Below are 23,940 nucleotides of genomic sequence, written 5' to 3'. Positions count from 1 at the left end.
CCAAAGAACACAAAGGATGTTCAGTCTCGCAAGGCTGTGGGAAAGAGGAGCCCTGACCCGCTGCTGGGGAAAGCAGAGACTCACGTAACCACCACAGAAATCAGTACAGAGGTTCCTCAAAAATATTAAAAACCAAACTACCATGTAGCTCAGTTTTGCCCCTCTTGGGCATACACCCAAAAGTTTCAGGATCCTCCCAGAGATACATACACATTTGTGTTTATTTCTGCATTAACCACAAGAGCAAGAGAATGGAACCAGCCTTTCTGCCCATCGACAGAAGAGTGGTGCACATGCACAACGAAATTTTACTCGGCTGTTAAGAATAGGGAAATTATGAAATCCAGAAAAGCGAATGGAACTGGGAAGTATTATGATAACGGAGTCACCCATTCTCTGGAAGACAAGGCACACCTTCTCCCTTACATGAAGGTCCTAACTTTGAATGCTTGTGTATAAGTAAATAAGGGCTTGTGAGAACAGGCTAGACTATGAAATTAGATAGGAGACAGGGGTGGGGATGGTGGGGAGATGAGAGGCACTGGGGAAGGGGTAAGGATCCCATGATGGTGGGAGTGGACAAGAGCTACTGAGAGTGAGCGAGTATGAGGGAGGGAGGGGAGATGGAGAAGGAAGTGGTGGAAAGACAAAACTTGAAAAATGCCATTATGAACCCTAATTCTAAGTAAACTGATGATTTTCTTTTAATTAAATAAAAAGTATCTAGGCTCAGAATGATATGGCATCAAACTTTTCATCCCAGACTAAACAAGCTATTGGGCAAGTCACTTCTCTTAAGATGTGGAATTTTTCTTTGTATCTGTAGAATGGACAAACTCCTAGAGCCTGTCTTGAAGACAAGTGGCACACATTAAATAGATTGATGCTTTGAAATTAGCACAGACCTGACAGTTGGTACAAATTTGAAAGATGCAGTCTGTTGCCACCACGTTCTTTAAAGCCATGGTTAAGCAGGAATCAGTATCACACGGTGGTTGGCGATAGCATGGATTTAACTCTGGAAGAGCCCTGCTTTACCATTTTGTACTACTGACTTACAGGCTAAGTGGGTCTGTGGGTCTGTGTGATGCTCTGGGTAAGAACTGTCGCAAGTTTATTTGTTCGAAAGCCCTGCCCTTTGTGTCATGGTCAAGGAAGGGTGTGGCCCAGTACTAGAGGACCAGGAAATAGAATATGGTCAGAACCAGGGGCCACGATATAATCTTCAAAGGCATGCCTCTAATGACTCAGACACTTCCTCTGCCTAGGCCCAGCCTCCTAAAGGTTCCATAACTTCTCAAAACAAAGCCATCAGCTGGGGAGTGAACATTCGGAACAAGAACCCGTAAGGGATATTTTGGATTTAAACCATAACAGCAACCCTCTCTGTAGAGCTTTACCCACCCCTCTACTTGCACCTCTTTTGGAGGCTCTAATCAAGATGTACACCCATAATCAAGATTTACACACACCACTGCCACAGTGCTAAAATACAACCACATGTCCAGATATACACAGATGAGAGTGGTGGAGGGGCGTGATAGCTTAATAGTTAAGAACGCAGACGGGGCTGGGCAGTGGTGGCGCATGCCTTTAATCCCAGCACTTGGGAGGTAGAGGCAGGCAGACTTCTGAGTTTGAGGCCAACCTAGTCTATAAAGGGAGTTCCAGGACAGCCAGAGCTATTCAGAGAAACCCTGTCTCAAAAAAACCACCACCAACAACAACAACAAAAAGAACGCAGACAGAGCTGTATTGCCTGGTTTGCAATACCAGACTTGCCTTTTTGAATTCTTTTTAAGATTTATTTATTTTATCTATATGAGTAATCTAGCTGCATGTACGCCTGTGTGCCAGAAGAGAGCACCGGGTCCTGGTATGGATGGTTGTGGGCCACCATGTGGCTGGTAGAAATTGAACTCAGGACCTCTGGAAATGCAGGCAGTGCTCTTAACTGATGAGTCATCTCTCCAACCCCAAGCTTACCTTTATCAAATGTACACAATTGCCACAACTCAGTTTCTTCCTTTGTATAGTAGGGATTATAATAATAGAGCATCCACCTCATTGGCTTGTAAAAAAAAAATGACTGAATTAATATATGCAAAATGCTTGGAGTACTGCCAGACACAGGACCAGCTATAAATATTACTTTGTAGTATTATTGCTGTCAAAGCGCAGTGGTTAAGAGCAGGGTGTTGGACATTCCCAAGTATCTAAAATGCTTTATAAACCAGTTTCTTTGTTTATAAAAAGGAGTAGAAAACACCTATTTTTAAGGCTGTGTTAGGAAGAAGTAATGTGCAAACATTTTAGTGCACAGTAACCAATAAGTTGATTGGCTATTATAATTATTATAATTCAATACTTGCTACACTCAACAAGTTGGTATTTATTTAATAAAAATGCTCTGGCCTACCAAGAACCTCAGGGACTGTTCTTTCCTCTAACAGCTACAAAGGATGGTGGGGCTTGGTGAGTGACTGGGAGCTCAGACAGCTCCTTCTCACCCTTCCTCCTGCTGTGTGCTCCTTCCCTCCTGTCCATACTCCAGGAAACAGCTCTGCACTAGGACCATGAACTCTTCCTCCACACCCTTGAGTCCTTCTCTGTGTCCCTAGGCACATGATAAGCCTTCGAGGATTGTCACACCACTCCACAGTCCCTGGTTCTGCTCCCCACACACCACACACTCCAACGCTGCAATTGAGCTATTGGTTCTCACAGCATCCCTTCGCAGTCTTACTGACACATCTGTGCGTGAACACTGGGTGGTGGATAACGTGTATACCTGGGCTTAGCCTTGAGTGCGGCACTTGGTACCCTCATGCCGCTGGCCAGCAGGGTCCTATCAACAGCATGCAAGTGAAGCCTGGGTTTCTGTAATAGAAAGCTTCCCCTAGCTGCTGAGCAAACCCGTTAAAGGTCAGATACAGACACTGAATCCTGAGTCCAGCTAAGCCTGGTTCAGGCCTGTGAGCCAGTGCGTCCCTCCCGATCGGCATTTCTCTGCTGCACACCTATCCTGGCTCGAGATCTGCAGCCCGAATATGGGCATCACAATCCGTATTTGCTTTTCTTATTCCCCACCCCTGCCCTTTATCTCCCTTACCTACCTTATTTTCATTTGCCCCCTTCCCCCTCCCCCTCTCTTCTTCCCATCTTTCCTCCTGACTTGCCTCATGGTTTTCCTGGAAGGCCTCCTCATTAAGACAAAAATCCTTATATGACGAACATCTTACCAAGTACATTGCATGTTCAAAATAATTCTTTTGTCTTCACACTTGATGTTCATACCATGAGGTAAAGCTGTGCAGACATTTTTACAACTGCTGAAAGGGAACCTGAAGGGCCATGGTGTCTTTGAAAACAAAAGAAAACAAATAAACAAAAATAAAAGGAAAAAGTGGACCTATATCCAGAAAAGGCCGGCCCATGTATTTAGCTATCTACTCATGCCTTTATTCCTGTCTAGTAGTGTGCCACACAGGTCACTAAGAGTGGTAATGGGCCTGAGATGAGCTCACTATGAGGTCCTCTGCTCTGTCCCCTGTGGGGCAGATGCTCCTATGCCACCAACACTGGGAAATTTAATGAAAATGCCCATAATAAATCCTGTAGCCCTACAGAGAATCTGAAAAGGTATAGCATGTTGGGTCCCTGCCCTAATCCCTGGGTAGGATCAGCCATGGGAAATCCCAAGTGCTCTCAAGCATCCCTCTTCAATCCAGAAATGATTTTTTTAATCCCCCATTTCCTCTCTCTCTGTGTGTGTGTGTGTGTGTGTGTGTGTGTGTGTGTCTTGTTTCACTGTGTGGAATAAGATTCAAATACTTACCCATGAGGAGCATGTCTACCTTGAACAGCTTCACTGTTGGCTTCTGAGAACCTCAGTTTAATGCATGTTGGAGATGCATCACAGTTTGTCTACATGAACAAATTCTCTATTTACTTTTCAATCATTTTCTCTTGGAACCATTGGGAGCCGAGCCAATGACAATTTAGATCAATGACTGAATCACCTCTACCATCATCCTCAGTAAGTGCAGAGTGGGGACTGATGGTTGACTTCTACTGATTTGGACACAGGTGCTCCCTGACTGTCTCGGGATGCTTCAGGTGCCTTGAGAAACAGCATCCAGTTATAACCAGGGAAGCATGCAAATGTTTCCATAGTTTCTTTAACATTGTCTCCAAAGCGAACTAGCAGAAAGGGTGTTACTATGTGCCTGAATGGCTGAGTCCCCAGATAGGGCACCATCAAGATGAGGTTAGATGATGAAGACACTAAGTCCATTAGTAGATAAATTCATTGGCAAATGAATATTGAATGGACCATTTGGAAATGGCGCCTGATTGGAGGAATGAGGTTGATGGAGGGGTGCCTTTGCAGGATATTTGTTCTGTCCCCTTCCTGTCTGTCTGTCTTTGTTTAAGGACTACCATTAAAAAAAAATCTGCCTTCTCCCTCACTTTCTTCTTCTCCTCCTGTCCTCCTTCTCCATATCCTCCTCCCTATCTTTCCTTGATCTCATTCAGAACCGTCAAAATAATTGCCAACCAGAAAAATCTTTAAAACAGGAAGGACGTCTGCTACAGGTCAACCTTAAACTCTCTAAGAAAACACCAAAAAGATGCTTGTAGGGGCCAAGGGTTTTGTGCAGTCCATGCCACTCGTAATCCCCCTGCCTCCACATCAGGGCACTATGATTCCAGGCTTCAGCCACTTGACTTATGTGTCTGCTCTTTAGACAGGCATGGGCCATGTCAGTGATGAAGGGGCAGAGGAGGATTACAGGAGGCATGTGGGAAACAGACTGCCACAGCATGGTGGGAATGATCTCCTGGATTTAAGATAATACAAACCAGAGCATCTTCTCGGTGATATTAAATTCTTCAAAGTGAAATCTCATTCATTTGAGTCACACTGATTCAGAATGGAAGATAATCCAAACCAGACGGTGTAGCTTACTTTTGTACTGCCAGGAAAGGGGAGAGATGATTTTAGCACTTTAGAAACAGTGGCTTCCATACAAATAAATGTCATGTTACAATCTTCGAACAGTCACAGAGAAATTACATGAAACTTCTAAATGGCAAGTTACTCTTTAATTTTGCATATAACCCGGAGGAGAACGGAGAACTGGACAGAGTGGGTTCCAGCATTGCTTGGACCCCTTAACAACTGGAAGAGCTCAGGAAAACCACTTGTCCCCCTGAGCCACCATGTTTCTCTATCAAAGGAACACTTTACTCCTGTGTTATCAAAGGACCCTTTTCAAGACTTTCTGTTTTAGGAGTCTCATAACATTTTGCATAAATCACTAAAATAAGTGCTAAGGAGATAGTTCGATAGCAAAACATTTCCCACCCAAGTATGAGGAATTGAGTTTAGATTCCTGGAATTCACACACACACACACAAAAGGTGGCCATGGAGGTATGCTTCTGTAATTCAAGTGCTAGGAGGAAGGTAGAGGCCCTGGAGCTAACTAGCCAGCTAGCCTAGCCAAAATGATGAGCTCCAGGCTCAGTGAGAGATCCCATGTCAAAAGATATTGTAGAGTGTAATTGAGAAGATGAGAAGACCCCTGATGACTGGGTATGTGGCAGGGCAGGTAACGGGGGTGACCACACACACCCCCCAAATAAATCTAATAAACAAGCAAATAAAGAAAAAAGACTTTTCTGAGCCACACATACTTCTTCCAGGCTGTAATCTGAGACATATTGACCAAGGAATGTTGACATTCAATTCAAGGCTATTCAGAGTATAAGCAGGCTAGCAAGGCAGGAGAGGTTTAGGGACAGTGAAGAGCCTCTTTCCTGATCCTCTCTGACCATCTTGGCAGATGGAGTGGGTTCCAACTTGCCTGGTCTCTTCTTGTCTGTCTCTGCTATAATGTAGCCAGCTCATTGTTTCTAGTGGAGAAACCTGTTAGTGGGTTAGCTTCTCTATGAATAAATAATTCAAGTTAAAATTCTCTTTTAACCGTAGTATTTGTTAAAGTTTTCTGTTAGTTACTTTTGTTATTGTTGTGAGCTGAAGATATGACAAGAAGCGACTTGAAGGGGGAAGTGTTTATTGTGGCTTATAATTCAAGTTGGTCTTGCAGGAAGGTGTGGAGGAGCAAGAGGCAGCTGGTCTCACCTTGCCTCTGCTCTGGAAACAGCTATGTGTTCTGGCGCATGGCTCCCTTTCTCCTCTCACTTGGTCTGAGATTCAGCCCAGCGGATAACACAGCACACATTCATGGTTGTTTTTCCCTCTTTGAGTGACCATATCTGAAAACATGCTCACAGACTCAGAGAGTGACCCTAAATCCAATCGAGCTGATGCTGAAAATAAGCCAGCAAAATAACTAGAACACATTCTATGTGTATGTGAGTTTCTGCTAATATTCTCATTCAGTGGTGGCTGTTGTGATATTGGTCGTGTTTCTCAGAGAAATGAGCCTCTTTGTCTAATGAAGGAGAAAAGATGAAGAGAAAAAACATGAGGTTTAAATCACACACACACACACACACACACACACACACACACAGCTTCTGGGAACCTAGTTGCTATTCCCTTTAAACTTCTTTGTTAAATGAGGAGTTTCAGGAAAATCTTGATATCTAAGTGTGTGCTTCCTTTCTCTACCTGTGAAATCATAGGACAGTCTTGGATACACAGTGAAATTTTGGGACTTGAGTGAAAGAGCTGGCGAGCAGAGCCTTACACAGAGACAATTGACAATTAATATTCAGTACAATGCAGAAAGCAAGAAGTACAAAGACTATAAACATGTTCATCTTTAGCTGCAGAGAGACAGGGAAAGATTCTTGGTTAAGAGTTTTGTTTTCAAGAAAATGACATTTCCTGAAAGTTTTTGTCTATATAAAATTTCCAGGGGCCAAAGAGACAGCTCAGCTGGTAAAGGTGCTTGCTGCTGTTTGATGATCTGACTTTGATCTGCCAGGAGTCACAGGATGGGAGGAAAGATCCAGCTCTCAAACGTCGTTGTCTGACCTCCACGTGTATGACATGGCACACACAAGCCCATCCAGTGCGTGCACATGCAAACACATACATAAATACAATTTTAAATCTGTAAGGTATTAACAATAAGAAAGCCAGTTTCTTTTTCCTCTATTTTTACTTACTTATTTGTTTTTGAGACAAGGTCTTATTATATACCTCTAGCTATTCTGACATGCACCAGAACACACAGCTGTTTCCAGAGCAGAGGCAAGGTGGGACCAGCTGCTTCTTGCTCCTCCACACCTTCCTGCAAGACCGACTTGAATTATAAGCCACAATAAACACTTTCTCCTTCAAGTTGCTTCTTGTCATAGCTTCTGCTCACAACAATAACAAACGTAACTATATAGACCAAGCTGGCCTCAGACTCACAGAGATCTATCTGCCTCTGTCTCTAGAGTGCTGGGACTAAAGGTATGCACCATCACATCTGACATAAAAGCATTTTCCTTATTGTTTCTTCCTGGTGTTGTTTTCCTCTCCTTGTGTGACGGTCCCTAAATGGCAGGCACATGCTTTTACCTTTGTGTCACCTCCCATGCCATATAGAACCTTTCCATTTATTATGTATGATATGAACATGTGTTAAGCTTCATTTATCTGACAATTCCTCCACCTAACAAGACTTAGCTTGATTGTAGCTAATAACGTGTTCACTCGAAAATGGTCCATTCTCAGAACCCCAAACCACCAACAGATGAGAGGCTGCACAAAGAAAACACTTCATACCTCTGAATTCTATCTCAAATATTCATGTCTCTTACTTCTGTCAAAATCCTCTGTCTCAACAGCAAAAGGACAGTATTCTGTGCACATGGAGAGATTTCCTGTCTGGTCTTTCCCTGGCTCTCAGTCGGCACTCCACTTGCTTGTGACAAAGAGACCAGAACTAATTTATTAGAGGACTCTGAGAAGCCAACCACTTTAAAGAGTCACATAACCCTCATCTTCCCTTGGCCTTTCAAGCACCCACTTCCACAGAAGAGCTTCTGCCCTCAGCCAAAGAAGTACCTATTCTTTTTCAAGTATCATCAAAGCTCATATTAATGACATGTTGATGATGTTTAAAGACTTTTCATTGATTCAATATAGATTCATATGATGACTGCATGCCCAGCAATGTTCTCAGTGCCAAGGATTAGCATAGCATGAACAAGAGAGCCCCTGTGCACACATGCCTGTCCTCTTACACCTCACATTGTAGAGCAAGTGGGGGGAAATAGTCAATAAGAAAATTAAGCATGCAGAAATTGATAGAAGTGTGTTTAACAAGATAGGATGACAAGGGACCAAGACAGTAAGGAAGAAGTGAATGTTACAAATGACAAATTAGAAAAAAATGGCAATAACACCAGTCCTCCATACCTATGACCACTCTACAGTAGATATAATAGCAACCATTACTTCTTTTCATGATCTTTCCAGAGGCTATAACAACCAAGCTAACATACAAAGAGTGAGAAGAAGGGCGCTGGTGACAATAAATAACATACATTGGACACCAGGCGTTCTATTCAGCAAGACCAAGTTTGCCTCAGAACCCTTTCAAGCCCCAGAGAAGCTAATGATTAGTTTGAACCAATATGAATAAGGAGACAACACAGCCTGATCTGAAATCACAAAATTAGTGACAGCCTTATAACTGGGATCCCAGCTCAGGATACTAAGCAACCCTTCGTTAGCTAGGTACCCCTAACAGACTTAGTAAACATTTCTAAAAGCTGTTGTTTATTGTTTTCTACAAAAGAGTGAGCCCGGTGTGGAAGCATGAGCCGGTGATCCTAGTACTTGCAGGTGGGCACATGAGGAGGAGTGCTTCAGCTACATAGTGACGTTAAGGCCAACTTGGGATACAGAAGATCTCTAAAAAATGAACAAACAAAACAAAACTTGGTTGGGCTTTGGTAATACAGGCCTGAAATCCTGGCACTCAAGAGGTGGAGATAAGAAGATGAAGAGTTCAAGGTCATACTTAACTAAATCTTAACTAAATAAATTGTTCAAGACCAGCCTGGGCTATGTAAGACCCTGTCTCAAAAAACAAAAACCACACACACACACACACACACACACACACACAGAAGGAGGAGGAGGAAGAGGAAGAAGGAGGAGGAAGAAAAGAAGGTGAAGGAGAAGGAGGAGAAGGAGGAGAAGGAGGAGGAGGAGGAGGAGGAGGAGGAGGAGGAGAAGAAGAAGAAGAAGAAGAAGAAGAAGAAGAAGAAGAAGAAGAAGAAGAAGAAGAAGAAGAAGAAGAAGAAGAAGAAGAAGAAGAAGAAGAAGAAGAAGAAGAAGAAGAAGAAAAGGAAGGAAAGAAGGAAAGAATGGAAAGGGGAAGGGGAACAAGGGGAAGGGAAGAGAGGAGAAGGGAAGGGAGGGGGAATAAAAGGAGACGACCTAGAGCCATTCTTTGTTTGACTTGTGGAGACACCTACTAAACTCAAACGTTTCACTTCATTGCACATCACAGTGGACTCTGCTCTTGGGAAGCAAGCAACCCTCATTTCATAGCTTCCTTAAGTGCTTTCTGGAACCTCAGCACTTCAGCTAAAAGAAGCAATTATAATCACAAAGTTGAAATAAGAAAAACCTACAGAATGAAGCCTGAGCTCCACAGGAAAGAAATATGCACCGATTAGACCAAAGTTACTGGAAGAGATTTGAGAACGCTCCATATCAAGGCAGTCCTGTGCCCCATGAACAGTTTTCAACCAAGACTGTCAACTCAACAACAAGAGCCAGGGAAGACATCAATGCAGGCATAAGAACTGATAGGACAACTTACCACTTAGCAGCATAGAACCACAAAGCAAAGCCCTCTAATTCCATGCTGTGCCCAAGCAATGTAATTACATTTTAATCATTTATGTTGTTTTATTCCAGAAATAAGACAGACTAGATGCATGAGCAAGGAAAAAAGAAAGAAGGAAATCATACATAATACCATATAAATAAGAACAGGAATTCAGCAAATGCAGAAACAGTAACATACTGCAACAACCTCCATGCACATGAGAGCAGGAGATGGCATGTAATTTCAGCCTGAGACTGGAGACACTCTGTGCCACACCAGATTATGTCTATAGTCTTCATTTAAAAAGTACTCTAGTTAAATGTCACCCTCCCTTCCCTTCCCCACCATCTTGTGCAGCTGGGACTGAAGGCAAAAAAGAGTTGAGTTCTGTTCTGTAGGAGACAAAATGGAGTGTGCGGAAGGTAGAGCGTTCTCTATACCGGCTGTTCTAAGGAGTCAGTGATGGCACCAGGGCTGAAGAATGCATGGAGGAAGCTGAACCGCAGCAGGAATGTTAGAAATGATGGCTGCTCTTAGGAAGATGGAGATGGAGAAGATGATGGTGGAAACAGATAGGGAGGAAGTAAAAAAGGAAGGAAGCCTCAAGACAACTCTAGCATTCACTCATGAGGTCATCACAGGACATCATCCTGTCTCCTAGCCTTGTCTCTAAATCTAAGAAAATATCACTTCACACATTTAACATGAAGAACAAGTTGTGACAACCGGTGAGAATGCAGTAAACAAAGAAACTTTTATGAAAATAAAATCATGACTGCGTATAGCTCTGAGGGCTCCCAAGGCTGTGCACGACCTTGCTTTGTAGGGGATAATCTGGGCAAGCTCTGCTAAGGTAACAACTCCTGACCCGCCCACGGTGCTCTAGAAACATCTGTTCTATGCTTCCTGTCAGCTCTTTCCACTCTTCCCTTGAGGGCACCCACCCATTCACGGTCCAGGACCCAGCCCTTCTCTGGGGCAGCCACATCTCCCTGACCCACAGGGTCTATCTTCAGATGGTTCCTTGCTTACTACTGGTTGACTTGTAAATGTTTTGATTTCACGATGTTAGACATGCATAAACACACCCACAATAACCATACTTAGAGCTTTGAACTTTGCTTTTCATCCAGACTAGGAATTAGAAGTATCATAGTTTCTCCTGACCGTTGGCAGAGAAAACAAACGGCCACTGCCTCTGCGCCCTGCTGTGTTAGTGACTCCTCCCCTCCAGTGTTCAGTTGCTAGGTGTCCTGAATGCATTTTTCAAATTGTGATGTTTTCCCCCTGTGACAGGCTTGTCAGACTGCAAGGCCATTGTAGGTTGAGAAGCATGGATTTTTTTTTCTTCCAAAATAATAATGACACTGTCGGTTAGCATTTCAGCCTTCCTGTCTAGACCATGTCACTTGGCTGTAAACGCCTTGGAAGTGAGGACTATAGATGTGACATGCAGCCTACTGCCAGCATATGGAAGGAATTCAGTAAACGTTCGATGGATCATGAAGAATCAAAAGTGGATATGAGGTGTAATAGATCACCTGCTTGGATCCTTTTTCCCTGAGACTCTCATGGTGCTTAACTGGTTGCCATTCTGTCTTGAACTGAGCACAGGACACCCACCCCCTCTACTGCAGCTAATATGTGCTAGAAACTGTGCTTAAAGCTATGCAAGTTTCAAAGACAAATTCTAGAACACTTAGCAACACTTAAGAAAGCATTGTGTTTGAATCTAAATTTTTCCATCTAAGAACATTGATGAGGGTTCAATAAATCTGTTTAACAAACATTTATCTTGAGCCATGTCCTTTTCTCTAAGCCTTTGACTTTTGCACAGTTCAAAAGAAATGAAATCCTTCTATTACTCCTTCATTTGTTCATAAATCATTACTCTGTTGGTTTAAATGAGCCTCTTAAGATGAAAAAAATATCCCCTCACTGAAGTTGTTAAAAGCAGATTTCCCTCTCAGACATAGAGCCCATAATTTGCAGAAGAGAAACCTAAGCACACTAAGATAGTGTTGCCTCCTAATCTATCCTGTTTGAAGTCTTTGATAAAATACAATTCCTTAAAACATATCTGTGTCTTCTGAGTGTATATAAGATTGCAGTGGGCCATTCAAAGACACTCAGCAAGTGAGATAGCAAGACCTTCAGACGTTTACTGTCAAATAGTGAGAGGCGATCAGTATTTTTGACATCTCCAGAAGAATGGAAAAGTAAAACCACTCAGTCTGCCCAAATCAGCCATCGCCCAACGAATGACCTTCCTCCTGAGCTACAGAAACATCCTTCTGCATTACAAGTGGTGGCAGCGTTGAATAGAGAGTCTTCAAAACAAGGTTGTGTAGAGACAATAGCAATTATCTTCTAGGATCCAGCCAACTGGATGCCAGCCAACCTTACATTTGGATATTCCCATAAAGATAAAATATGACAGGTAATTGGCTTAAGTAATAAGAGTAAAATGTCTTAAACAAATGTAGTCCATGACAGTGCCCCAGCAGAATATTTTTCTCAGGATGCCATGTCGTTAATACCTGAGGGAGGAATGTAGAATGTCTACAGAAACAGTGACTATCTGCTGAGGGTTCTATCTTCTTTAGCCATGAGCTTTGTGGAATTCCTTTCAAACAACCTGTCTTCAGATATTCCCAAAGCACTGCAGGTCATAATCTGATGGGACAGAGTTCTACACTAAATTCCCACACAGAAGTTACCCCGAAGAAAGGATTTGTCTCACATCCTGATGATTTGTGCAAGATCACAGTGGTCGGATGCGTCAAGTCTGTAGTTCTGCAGGTGTTGGTAGTGACACTTGTTCCGTGACAAAGAACACTGGATATAACCAAGCCAGGTCTGCGATTTAGTTCAATTTACCCTTAAAGTTGCATTCACTGCTCTAGATGGAATTTCTTCTGCAGGTTTTCCATAAATGAAGGGCCTCAGAAGCGAAAGCACTATTTTGAAGTTGTATTGAAACACACACACACACATTCATACATGCATGCTCACATGCACACCTTTAAAGGCTAACTATATTTTGCTTGAAGGAGAAATTTTGACAAAGCTCTGAATTTATCCAAAGAGGTTATAATGACATATTCACTTAATGGGTGGTGGAGTGGAAGAAGTTTCTAGAAGCAAAGTGATTATGTATAAAAGTTTCGTGATCAAGCTGCAGAGAAAGAATCAAGGAAAAGCCAGGTCATAGAAAGAGAACTGTGGAGTTCCTGAGAAAAGCAAAAATATACATCACAGATGTGGACAACAGAATCTATGGAAAGCAGCTGGAGGGTACTAAGAAGTGAGGTTCTTAACATAGAATATTATAGATGTGAGGTAGAATATTCCCTAGAAAAAAGTCTTTGATATCTTACTAGTATTGGTAGAGGAAAGTTTCCCTACAGGAAGCAGACTGGTTAGGGCATGACATAGATAGTGCTCCACTTGTTTGGTTGGTTGGTTATGGTTATTTTATTTGTTTACATTTCAAATGTTATTCCCCTCCCAGTTTTCCCTCCACAAATCCCCTAGCTCCTCCTCCTTCCCCCTGCCTCTATGAGGGTGCTCCCCAACCCATCCACCCACTCCTGCCTCAGCACCCTAGCATTCCCGTACACTGGATTATTGAGCCTCCACATTGATGCCAGATAAGGCCATCCTCTGCTACATATGCAGCTGGAGCCATGGGTCCAGCCATGTGCACTCTTTGGTTGGTGGTTTAGTCCCTGGGAGCTTTGGAGAATCTGTTTGGTTGATATTGTTGTTCTTCCTATGGGGTTGCAAAACCCTTCTGCTCCTTTAGTCCTTCCCCTAACTCCTCCATTGGGGTCCCTGCACTCAGTCTGATGGTTGGCTGCACGCATCCACATTTTTATTGGTCAGGTTCTGGCAGAGCCTCTCAGGAGACAGCCATACCAGGCTCATGAAATTCATGGGCAAATGAATGTAACTTGAAAATATCATCCTGAGTGAGGTAACCCAGTCACAAAAAATCAAAAAACAAAACAAAACAAAACAAAAAAACCACACACGGTACTCACTGATAAGTGGATATTAACCAAAAAAGTTCGGAATATTCACAATATAACTCACAGACCATATGAAACCAAAGAAGATGAAAAACCAAAGTGTGGATGTTTTAGTCCTACTCAGAAGGGGTTTTATCTTGTCAGTGATTTTAGAATGAATTGTGTGAATGACAAGTCCTCGTTAGAAGATGTTCTGTCCCCACCTGCAATTTCAGTCTTCCCACTGTCCTTATTGACCCGTGAGCCCTTGCTTTCCTCCTTTTCTTAACAGGTCACTATCATGGACACCAAGGCCAAACACCAAGTCCAAGTACCATAGAATAGAGTATGAGCCTGCCAAGTCAGGTGTTTGGAGATGAGCTGAGGACTCAACAAGCAAGCAAAGCCACGAATATATGGTCAAAATGAGGCTAATAGCTGAGTTTAGAGGACAGGGATAAGAGAGAGATGGTGAGGTCTGATGGACCTGGGGAACAAAACAGGGAACGTTTTCTCTCCATCCCACAAACACAGGCTTAAATCACATTACCATTCACCCCATTCTGCATTATCCCGGAGTGTGTGATAACATTTAGGGAAATCTGTAGCATCAATTAGATGGGTTTGAGGAAAACAAGAAAAGAGAGGAAATTATTTCTCCCGACCTTCCCACAGCACTCTGGCCACATTTGTTCATGGCTCCTGACAGCTCCTGTCACTGCTGCTCTTCACCATCCATCTATCCTGCAGGAGCCAGCCCTTCTATTTCCTGTGTTTCCCAGATCCGCTAGTCTTCACCTACAGATCGTTCTTGAGTTACAATGTTTGACTTTTCAATTCCTTTGACTTCTTAATGCTTCAGGGGATCTGACCAACTCTTATGGCCTTCATAAGCACACATACAGGTACACAAACACACACTCACATGCATGCATTCAAACTCATATGCACAGATATAAACAGATAAAATAAAAATTTAAAAATCTTGTTTTAGAAAGGTAGTTGTAAGGAACAATGAAAAATTTTATTATATCCACCATACCTTAAAATGTTTTCTTAACATATCAATCAGAATTTGGAAATCAACAGGAACAATTTCTGGCTCCCATATAAGATTGAAGAATCATGGGACCACACAAGGTCAATGGCATAAGCCATACAGCTAGAACAGGCTTACCATCCAGGCTCTAGATTTCTCTCCATCTACATTGCTTGGCTTGCCTCTTGTTTGGATCAAAGCATGAAGCAACAAAGCTGCCTCAAGCAGCCTTTTGGCAGAGATCTACTTCTGTTGGGGGTGAATGTGTTGAGCCCCAGTTGCTAAGAATAGCTCCAAGCACCTTGGAAGGAGGACTGGTTTCTAAAGAAATTCCCACGTAGGGAATGTGCCTCCTTCTTACTGGCCCATCTGTCACTATGAATCTCCAGTAACACTTTAGATATGGTTCAATACATGGAAACATACTGAAGGTATTATATATGCCAGAGACATTTTATATTTCCATTAAAAACACTCAGCCACGCCAACAGAAAACTCTCATTCCCAAATGGGGTGCATTTCAGCAAGTGACTGATGGATTAAACTGAAAGAACTCTCTAAGGAAGAAGAGTTGCAAAGGAGAATGAAAACATGCCAGGGGGAAGAAAACAAAAGAAAAAATTGCAAGCAATCCCAGAAGACAGGGTTATGTTCTCAGACTCTACACGGACTTATAAGACCTAAACCTTGCAAACTTCAGCTTTCAACTCATATCATTTGTTTTCTAGAGCAGATAACCAAATTAAGTCTCTCAACGTACACTGGAGTCATTCTGCATGGGCATTCAGCATGGCTGTTTCTGTGACCATCTTTGAGAAGGACTTTTTGGAATCTTAACTTCTCCTTTCCATGTCTTTTGGCAGACTTCACTGAGCTTGTCGGTTTAATGGCATCACAGGTTGTCAGCCTTAAAGGAGTGGTGTATCTCAAGGAAAGCCTTTCTCAAGTTTGTCTGTCAACATGAAGAAGTCATAAAATACCATCTTAAAAGCAATTTGTTGGATGTCTATAATGGAAGGGACCAAGTCCTAGAGTTATAGGAAATGGAGCAGCTTCTCACTCACAGCAGAAATTCTCCAGAAAAGGGAGTTTAGCTTGAAGTCCTGGTGAGATTTAAGTGTCTCATTAAAGACAGCCAGAAAGAGGTATCCTGAAAACTACTTGGGTAATTACTCCTCTTCCCACTTTTCTGAAAGTATTCATGCCCCTTCTGTCTTCAGCCATTGCAAATCCCAGGTTACTGCTCAGCTTCTATCTCGCTTAGTCTTAGGCTAATGTTGGCTCGTGATGTCCCTTTCTTCACAAACACAGCCTTCCAACTGATATGTGCTCAATAGACACAATGGTAAAGAATAGTCACAGTATGGTATTTGGCTTTGTAAAGGCAATATGTGGTCACAATAGTTGATACTAAAAATAAAGTGATAAATGGTAGATATACGTAGGCATAATGCATCCACTTCTCAATTTCTCAAGTTGTCCTTTTATATTGATAGTATAATTGATATTAAATCCATTGACTGTTGTATTGACCTTATAGTAATTTTTCCCCATGAGTTTCATCACTCTACATATTTGATTCCTATTCATCCTCCATTTTCTCCTCACTCATGCCTGGCTCTCTAATATCCTTTGAATCCTCACCCCCATCTTTATCCTCTTCCATGCCTAGCTCACTAATGGCCCTCTAGGAATGGCTAGAACACGGTGAAGAGAGCATGGCCTTGTAGCAATTGCACTTTGTCATAAACTGAGCATATTGTTTGTTCCACAACTTGGGTCTTGTTTATTTGTTTGGCTTTCATCTTCTGTTTGAGACCAGCTCTCACTCTGTAGCTCTGGCTGACCTAGAACTTACTTACTGTGCAGCCTTATCTGTGACATCAGTCCTTCAGCCACAGCCTTCCAAGTCCTGTGCTTACAGGTGTGAACCACCATGGCTGCCTCCACCCTAAGGTTCTTCTAATGAACTTCTCTAGCCTTCCTATGCTTCCTGTCTGTAGAGAAGTGGTTCTGGTGCTGTGATTCAGTATGGAATCTGTGTTTAATGACACTGAAGGTCCTTGCTACCAATTGTTTTTTGATCTATCTGTTGGTATCAGGACCTCTGAAACCCATGACATCATATAGGCATGACCTGAACACCTGTTGCCAAGGCAACAGCTATCATATTCCCAGAATCCACTTGGCTTACCTCCCACCTTTACCTGTGACTATGTCACATCCATATATAAAGGCCCCTCTGATCTCTCTCTCTCTCTCTCTCCTTCCCTCCTTCCTTCCCTCCCTCTCTCTCTCCTTCCCTCCCTCCTTCCCTCCCTCCCTGCCCCTCTCTCTCCCCATCCCTTTTCTTTCTGCCATCACCTTGCCCTTCTCTCTCTCAATAAACCTCATGTGAAAGTGTTTGGCCTGGTGTGGTCTTTCTGAAACCTCTCAAAGATCACAACAAAATAAAGATGCCAGTGGTCAATGGCTGGGAGGAAAAAAGGAGGTGGGACTTTCAGGTTCCCTCAGGCTAGGAAAGAGGAGGAGGAGGATACTAGGGGGGGAGATGGAATAGACTTTGGAGATCTTCCAAAATGTAGGTGGAGAAGGAAAAGTGGTCCACAAAAGGGGAGCCCAAAAGTGTCTTGGGCAGCAAGACCAATGGGCTTCACAGAAGGTAACAGGGCAACTAAATTGAGGGCAGATTTAGAGATGTTGAGCAAGGAGTAAAGGTAAGGGCACGCTAGCTGTGGGAGGCTTAGAAGAGCCCAGCCATTGGCCCAGCAAGACAGGTTTAAAATGAGCTAATGTGTACGTCTTTCATCCTCGGATCCGAGATAGCTCCTGGGTGGGTACACACCTGCAAACAGCCGGGAGCACAAAGCAGTGTAGACAAAACCACACGCTACACCTGTCAAAGCTTTATACCCTGGGTTGAATGAAGGTTTATGAGCTTAAGGTCTGCATCCCACTACCTTTCCTTCAGCAGCCTTGAGATATGATTTTTGTACAGATTAACAATGTGTAGCCACACCTTCACTGCCCTTTAAGTACAAGAGCACCCCATCTATCAAATTCAAAAAGCTAAGTTTTCATTATTATGGCCTGATTTTCTAAGAAAACTGAGGTTCTGCTCATTGATGCTGTACCTGAATTCAGTTTAAATAAATGTCTGTAATGATTGTATCCTTCTGTCTTAGAGTTTCTATTGTTTTGAGGAAACACCATGACCATGACAACCCTATTTGTTTGTTTGTTTTTCTAGAAAATGTTGCCTGTGTGTAGCTCTGGCTATCCTGGAACTTGCCTTTTAGACCAGACTGACCTCGAACTTTCCGTGCCTCTGCTTCCCAAGTACTGGCATTAAAGGCGTACACCACCACAACTAGCCATAGCAACTCTTATAAAGGAAAACATTTAACTGGAGCTAGCTGGAAGTTCAGAGGTTTTGTCCATTGTCATCATAGCAGGAGCATGGCGGCATACGAATAGACATGGTGTTAGGGATGTAGCTGAGTGTTCTACATCTTGATCACAAGCAGAAGGAGCAACATGGGGCATAGATTGAGCATGTAAAACCTCAAAGCCTTCCCCCACAGTGACACACTTACTCCAACAAGGCCATACCTGCTACTAATGCCACTACCTTATAGGCCAAGCACTGAAGCATATACATCTATGGTAGCCATACCTATTCAAGCATATCTTCCTACCGTAATAATAGAGATTGCAGCTAATTATATCATTTATAAAATTTTTCAAATTCCAGCATTCTTTATTCCAAAAGTAAATAAATAGTCTTGAACCTTGGTCATTCTGGATTTTAGGGACCTGAGCAGGTTCTCTTCCAGGCCACCCAGCCTCCCTATAACTATTTACTCTTCCAAAGAATTCAGACAGGATGCCTTTTCTTTCTGGACTAATTATATTCTTGTCTATCTGTAAAAGGGGCTGCAAACCCCACCACCACCACCAGTGTCTCAAGTCAGTAGTGACAATGCCATCTGCATTACAAACTATATGAAAGAGCAATCCTCTACCTATTTTATTGATTGAAAAGAAAATTGACTTTAATCAGTTAGTGACATATTAATCTGTTAGTAAGTTCAGAAGGAAGACTTCAACCCTGGTCCTTTCATGTCTCAGTACAGAGGTCTCCACTGCAAACTCACTATCCACTTTCTCTGGTGTTAGGAACATGCTGTCTCCAACAGACACATGTTCCTAAGTGTCTGGCTGCCCCTTTCCCTCCTGATAATCCATCATCTTCAGAATTCCTTCCAAATTAGGCAAACAACGATATCTGAGGCAGTGGCTTTAAGGAGAAATTGTGGCAGAGTATTTATTTATTTATTTATTTATTTATTTATTTATTTATTTATTTTTAATGTGTGTTTTTCTAAGAATCCTACTTCTTGGGAGATACTACCCATTCTCAAGAGCTTGGTATATTTAGGGAGGCCCAACACAATTTATACTCATCAAAGAATGAAATACCAACTGTGCGTCACTAAGAGTGAGGGTGTTAGATACCAAGGGCAGAATCTAAAATCCTCTATCTATAATTACTAGGCACCTTTCCTGATGGTCTATAAAACTACGGCACCCCCAATCACCTCACTACCTCCACCAAAACCTGTATTCTGAAAAGCTCTGTGAAGGTGTCACTCTCCACACTCAATCTCAAGGTCCCTTGCTCTGGTCACACAGCAGACATTTTGAAGATTCCACAACACTGAGGACTAAGATATCCACTCACTAGTCTGGGGAACCTCCAGTCATTTTCTCTCTTCCTGAACAACCTGTCCGTCATCTCCCCAGCAAGGCTCAAAAGTGTCTCGAACTCTTTGCTCATCCATATTCCAAACTGCACCAAAAGAACTAAGAAAGTTGGAGAAACAGACAGTCCATACACACGTCCTTCCCCTGGGCGATTCACATCTGCCTCCCTGGGCTCTCAGAACATCTTTTAGACGCCTTTGTTAACATGAAGGGTTACATTCGCCTCTGCTGGGATCATGACTTTTGGTTCTTGGGGTACCCTCACTATAGACAGTGGCATTCCCCATCCCTGAGGCTTGATGGGACCAGACCTACATGTACCTGTTTGACAATGGCACTACAGAGGGTGTGATGAGCAAACCATCTAACACCAGCCCTCTTCAGAGCTTCACCAGGTTCCCAGTCTGGAGCCCATTATACAGTAAAACCTTCTTAGGTTGCACTAGGACACCCACCTAGTGAAAGAAACCCTAGAGTCCTGATAACCAAAGCAGTATATGGATTGTTTAGTCTTGATTTCAGGACACTAACTAGAAAAGATACCTGGGAGCCCCTAGAGAAATTTGACTATCAATCAGCCAGACCAGATAAAGAGTATTGATAATCCTGATAGCAGAGGGAAAAAAAATGTTTTAAACACATATTTAGTGCTCACTTCGGCAGCACATATACTAAAATTAGAATGATACAGAAAAGACTAGCATGGCCCTGTGCAAGGATGACATGCAAATTCATGAAGCGTTCCATATTTTTACAAAGTTTGAAGCTAAGGCGAAAGGATGGACTATCCAGAAACTACCCCACCCAGGGATCCATCCCATAATCAGCCACCAAACCCAGACACTATTGCATATGCCAGTAAGATTTTGCTAAAAAGGACCCTGATATACCTGTCTCATGTGAGGCTATGCCAATGCCTGGCAAATACAGAAGTGGATGCTCATAGTCAGCTATTGGATGGAACACAGGGCCCCCAATGGATGAGCTAGAGAAAGCACCCAAGGAGCTGAAGGGATCTGCAACCCTATAGGTGGAACAACAATATGAACTAACCAGTACCCCCAGAGCTTGTGTCTCTAGCTGCATATGTAGCAGAAGATAGCCTAGTCGGCCATCATTGGGAAGAGAGGCCCCTTGGTATTGCAAACTTTATATACCCCAGTACAGGGGAACGCCAGGGCCAAGAAGTGGGAGTGGGTGGGTAGGGGAACAGGGCAGGGGGAGGGTATCGGGAACTTTCAGGATAGCATTTGAAATGTAAATAAAGAAAATATCTAATTAAAAAATAAAATAATAAAATCCACATATTTAGGGGTCAAATTTATATGATTAAAGTGCTTCAATTGAAAAAAAACAAATTAATATACCACAATATTACTAATAATAATAATTATAAATGATGGATTTGTGAGAAGTCAGGATACTATTATCTTCATTTTTATACCTGTATAAACTTGTTCTTGGGAATTTTGACAGAAATGTGAACTCATCTTTTTAACATGACAGCATTCAGACACTGCATACAGAGTGATGGCTTCCTCTATGAGCCAGTATCAATGTACGCTATCCTTTTTACATGTCCTTCCTAGCACAGACTTGCTTCTCTGGATATTTCTTTTGCAAGCAGGGAGTTTAGATATTTAGAAAACTGAAGGCATTTTTAGTGACTACCAAAGTAAACATCTCATGCAATACTATTGCAAGAACATCTCCTAAGGACACATCTGTGCTGGAGAGTTCAAGAGACTGATTTTGGTCCAGTTAGACACTAAGAAAATTTCAAAGAAAGGAGGAAGGAGAAGTTGGAAGGAGAGAGAGAAAGACAAAACAAAAAAATCTCAGTTTTTCACCTACATTGAAACAGCTTCATGGACTTTCTTCATCTGATTTGACAAACATTTTGGATATTTACCCAAACCAGGCATTATTCTATGGCCCGACCAGCTCTTGAGTTCACTTTCCTAGCATCAGTCATAGTCATCATAGACCTTCCGATCAGATCTATCCCTTTCTCCCCATTTGTTGTTATCTATGGACACAGAGTTAGAAGCAGATGGGTTCCATGGAGGTTAGAGCTGCAGAGCTGGGGTGGGGGTTGCAACCTTGCTCTCCACAGGAGAACACTTCACCACAGCATGTTCTGTAGTCCAGTAATTGAAATAGCCACTGAAGTAGCAGCTTCTAAATAAGAGTGAAGCATCAACCAGGTGTGGTGGCATACACCTTCAATCTCCAGCCAGGTGTGGTGGTGCACACCTTCAATCTCATGCTAGGTAGGCTGAGACAGGTGGACCTCTGTGAGTTTGAGGCTAGTATAATCCACGTGGTGAGTTCCAAAACAACCAGGGCTATGTAGAAAGATTCTGTCTCAAAGAGAGAGAGAGAGAGAGAGAGAGAGAGAGAGAGAGAGAGAGAGAGAGAGAGAGAGAGAGAGAGAGAGAATAAAATAGTAAAACAATAAATATCCATTCTTTTATAACTTAGAATAACCTTTTGAGGGTGCACCATTTGGGAAGGGTATGACACAGAAGGTCCATCTGAATCAAAAAAGGAGAGTCCTGGAAGGATGCCTCTTTCTCCAGTGTGTTCTTCATCCGTGGGCATTCACTTCCATCGTCAGTCTCCTGAATGTTTGGGTGACACGTGTTCACCACCATGTTCATCTTGTTCTAAGTGAAGACTTCCCAAGAGTAGTAAGATGGGATTCTACTGACAACAGACTTGTCATTTCTAGACAAACTTCCAAAGAAGAGCAGGAGAAGCTAAGAGGGTTGAACACACTGTCAGAGCAAAGCTGCCAGGATTGAAGAAAGGTATTTGAAGAGCAAAGAGGCCGAGTATGCTTGGTACATGATTATGATACTGTCCCAGGGAGCTCTATTGTTAGAGACCTAACTGTCACATGCCTATTCTGAGGATGAGCAGCTGTGCATGCATTTTAAGAACTCATTTAAGCACACCTACTTCCTGGGGTTTGATACCAACCCTTAGCATTAACACAGGCATGTAGCTATAGTGGCAACACTACATTGGTGATAATAATAGTTAAATGCTGTGAGCCCAAAGCAGACAACTCCTGCATCCAGCTCAACTTCAGATTTTCTTAGCTCTGAAAGTCTTCAGTACAATGCCAACCCAACCTGAAGGTGTGAGTGAGTTGATGTCGAACTAAAATACAACAAAAACATCCTCTGAGCCTTCATTGTTTTATAGCCCTTGCTCATTCCCTCTCAAAATCAGTAGTCTTGAGATGACAGTTACCTCAGAGATGGTGGAAAATTACCTCAGAGATGGTGAGAAGTTACCTCAGAGATGATGGGAAGTTACCTCAGAGATGGTGGGAAGTTACCTCAGAGATGATGGGAAGTTACCTCAGAGATGGTGGGAAATTACCTCAGAGATGGTGAGAAGTTACCTCAGAGATGATGGGAAGTTACCTCAGAATCTGCCACATATGATGCAAAAAGTGTATTTCCAAGTTCAGATCTTCTCAACCCTAAACAACTCTATTGATCACAGGGATGTACACGATTCTGTTTTACTCCTACATGCTGGAAAATCAGCTTCCTCTCAACAGTTACTCCTTCTTTTCCACCACACACCTGTAGAAAAGAGTCCTTTCTCCTGCTTTCTGTTGCTGTAATAAAGCATGGCAAAAAAAAATACCTTGGCAAGGGAAGGGCTTTTTTGGTTCACAGGTCCTAGTCATAGCCCATCATGAAGGGAAGCCAGGGCAGGAATTTAAGTCAGGAAAATAGAAAATTAAGCAGGAACCATGGAGAAACGTTTCTTCCTGGCTTACTCTCCTGGCTTGATCAGTCTGCTTTCTTATACAACCTAGGACCAACTGGCCAGTAGTGTCACTGCCCATAGTGGGTGGGGCCCTCCTACACCAAGCACTAAAAAAAAAAGTCCCACAGACTTGCCTGCAAATATCATTTAATGGAGGCATTTTCTTAGTTGAGGTTCCCTCTTTTGAAATGACTCAAGCTTGTTTCAAATCGACAAACAAACAAATGAAACCAGAACACCTTGAGACAGTTCTGTTCTGTGACTAAACTTGGAATGACTGGTGTCCAGAACCTCTTCACAGGGCTGCTGAGCTCTGAGATGGGCCATCAGTCAGGACAAAATGGACGTATTCACCCAAAATTAGACTGAAACAGGACGTTGCGAGCTGAAGGCCAGCTATGGGAGGCCCTCAGCCCAACGAGGTGACCTTCCACTAAGGCTTTGGAAGCAGAGAAGAACTTCAGAGCCCCTGACAGTCACAGGCACAAACACTGTGAGCTGCTCCACATGTGATT

The 23,940-nt window shown here is 42.7% G+C and overlaps 1 long non-coding RNA gene and 1 other non-coding gene across 2 annotated transcripts in view; one reads left to right on the top strand and one right to left on the bottom strand.

Annotated features, from left to right (window-relative positions):
* Positions 1–23,940, bottom strand: part of LOC147001995 (uncharacterized) — a 306,897-nt gene that overhangs the window by 273,456 nt on the left and 9,501 nt on the right. The gene's annotated exons all lie outside the window — the stretch shown is intronic.
* Positions 20,281–20,386, top strand: LOC115032108 (U6 spliceosomal RNA). The gene has a single exon (XR_003837735.1). It is a non-coding gene; the product is annotated as a U6 spliceosomal RNA (small nuclear RNA).

The sequence above is a fragment of the Mus caroli genome, unplaced genomic scaffold (assembly GCF_978045245.1).
Source record: "Mus caroli unplaced genomic scaffold, Mus_caroli_1 scaffold_11, whole genome shotgun sequence".
NCBI lineage: Eukaryota > Metazoa > Chordata > Mammalia > Rodentia > Muridae > Mus > Mus caroli.
The sequence above is the reverse complement of the archived record's forward strand: the minus strand, read 5'-3'. Positions and strand labels throughout refer to the sequence as shown.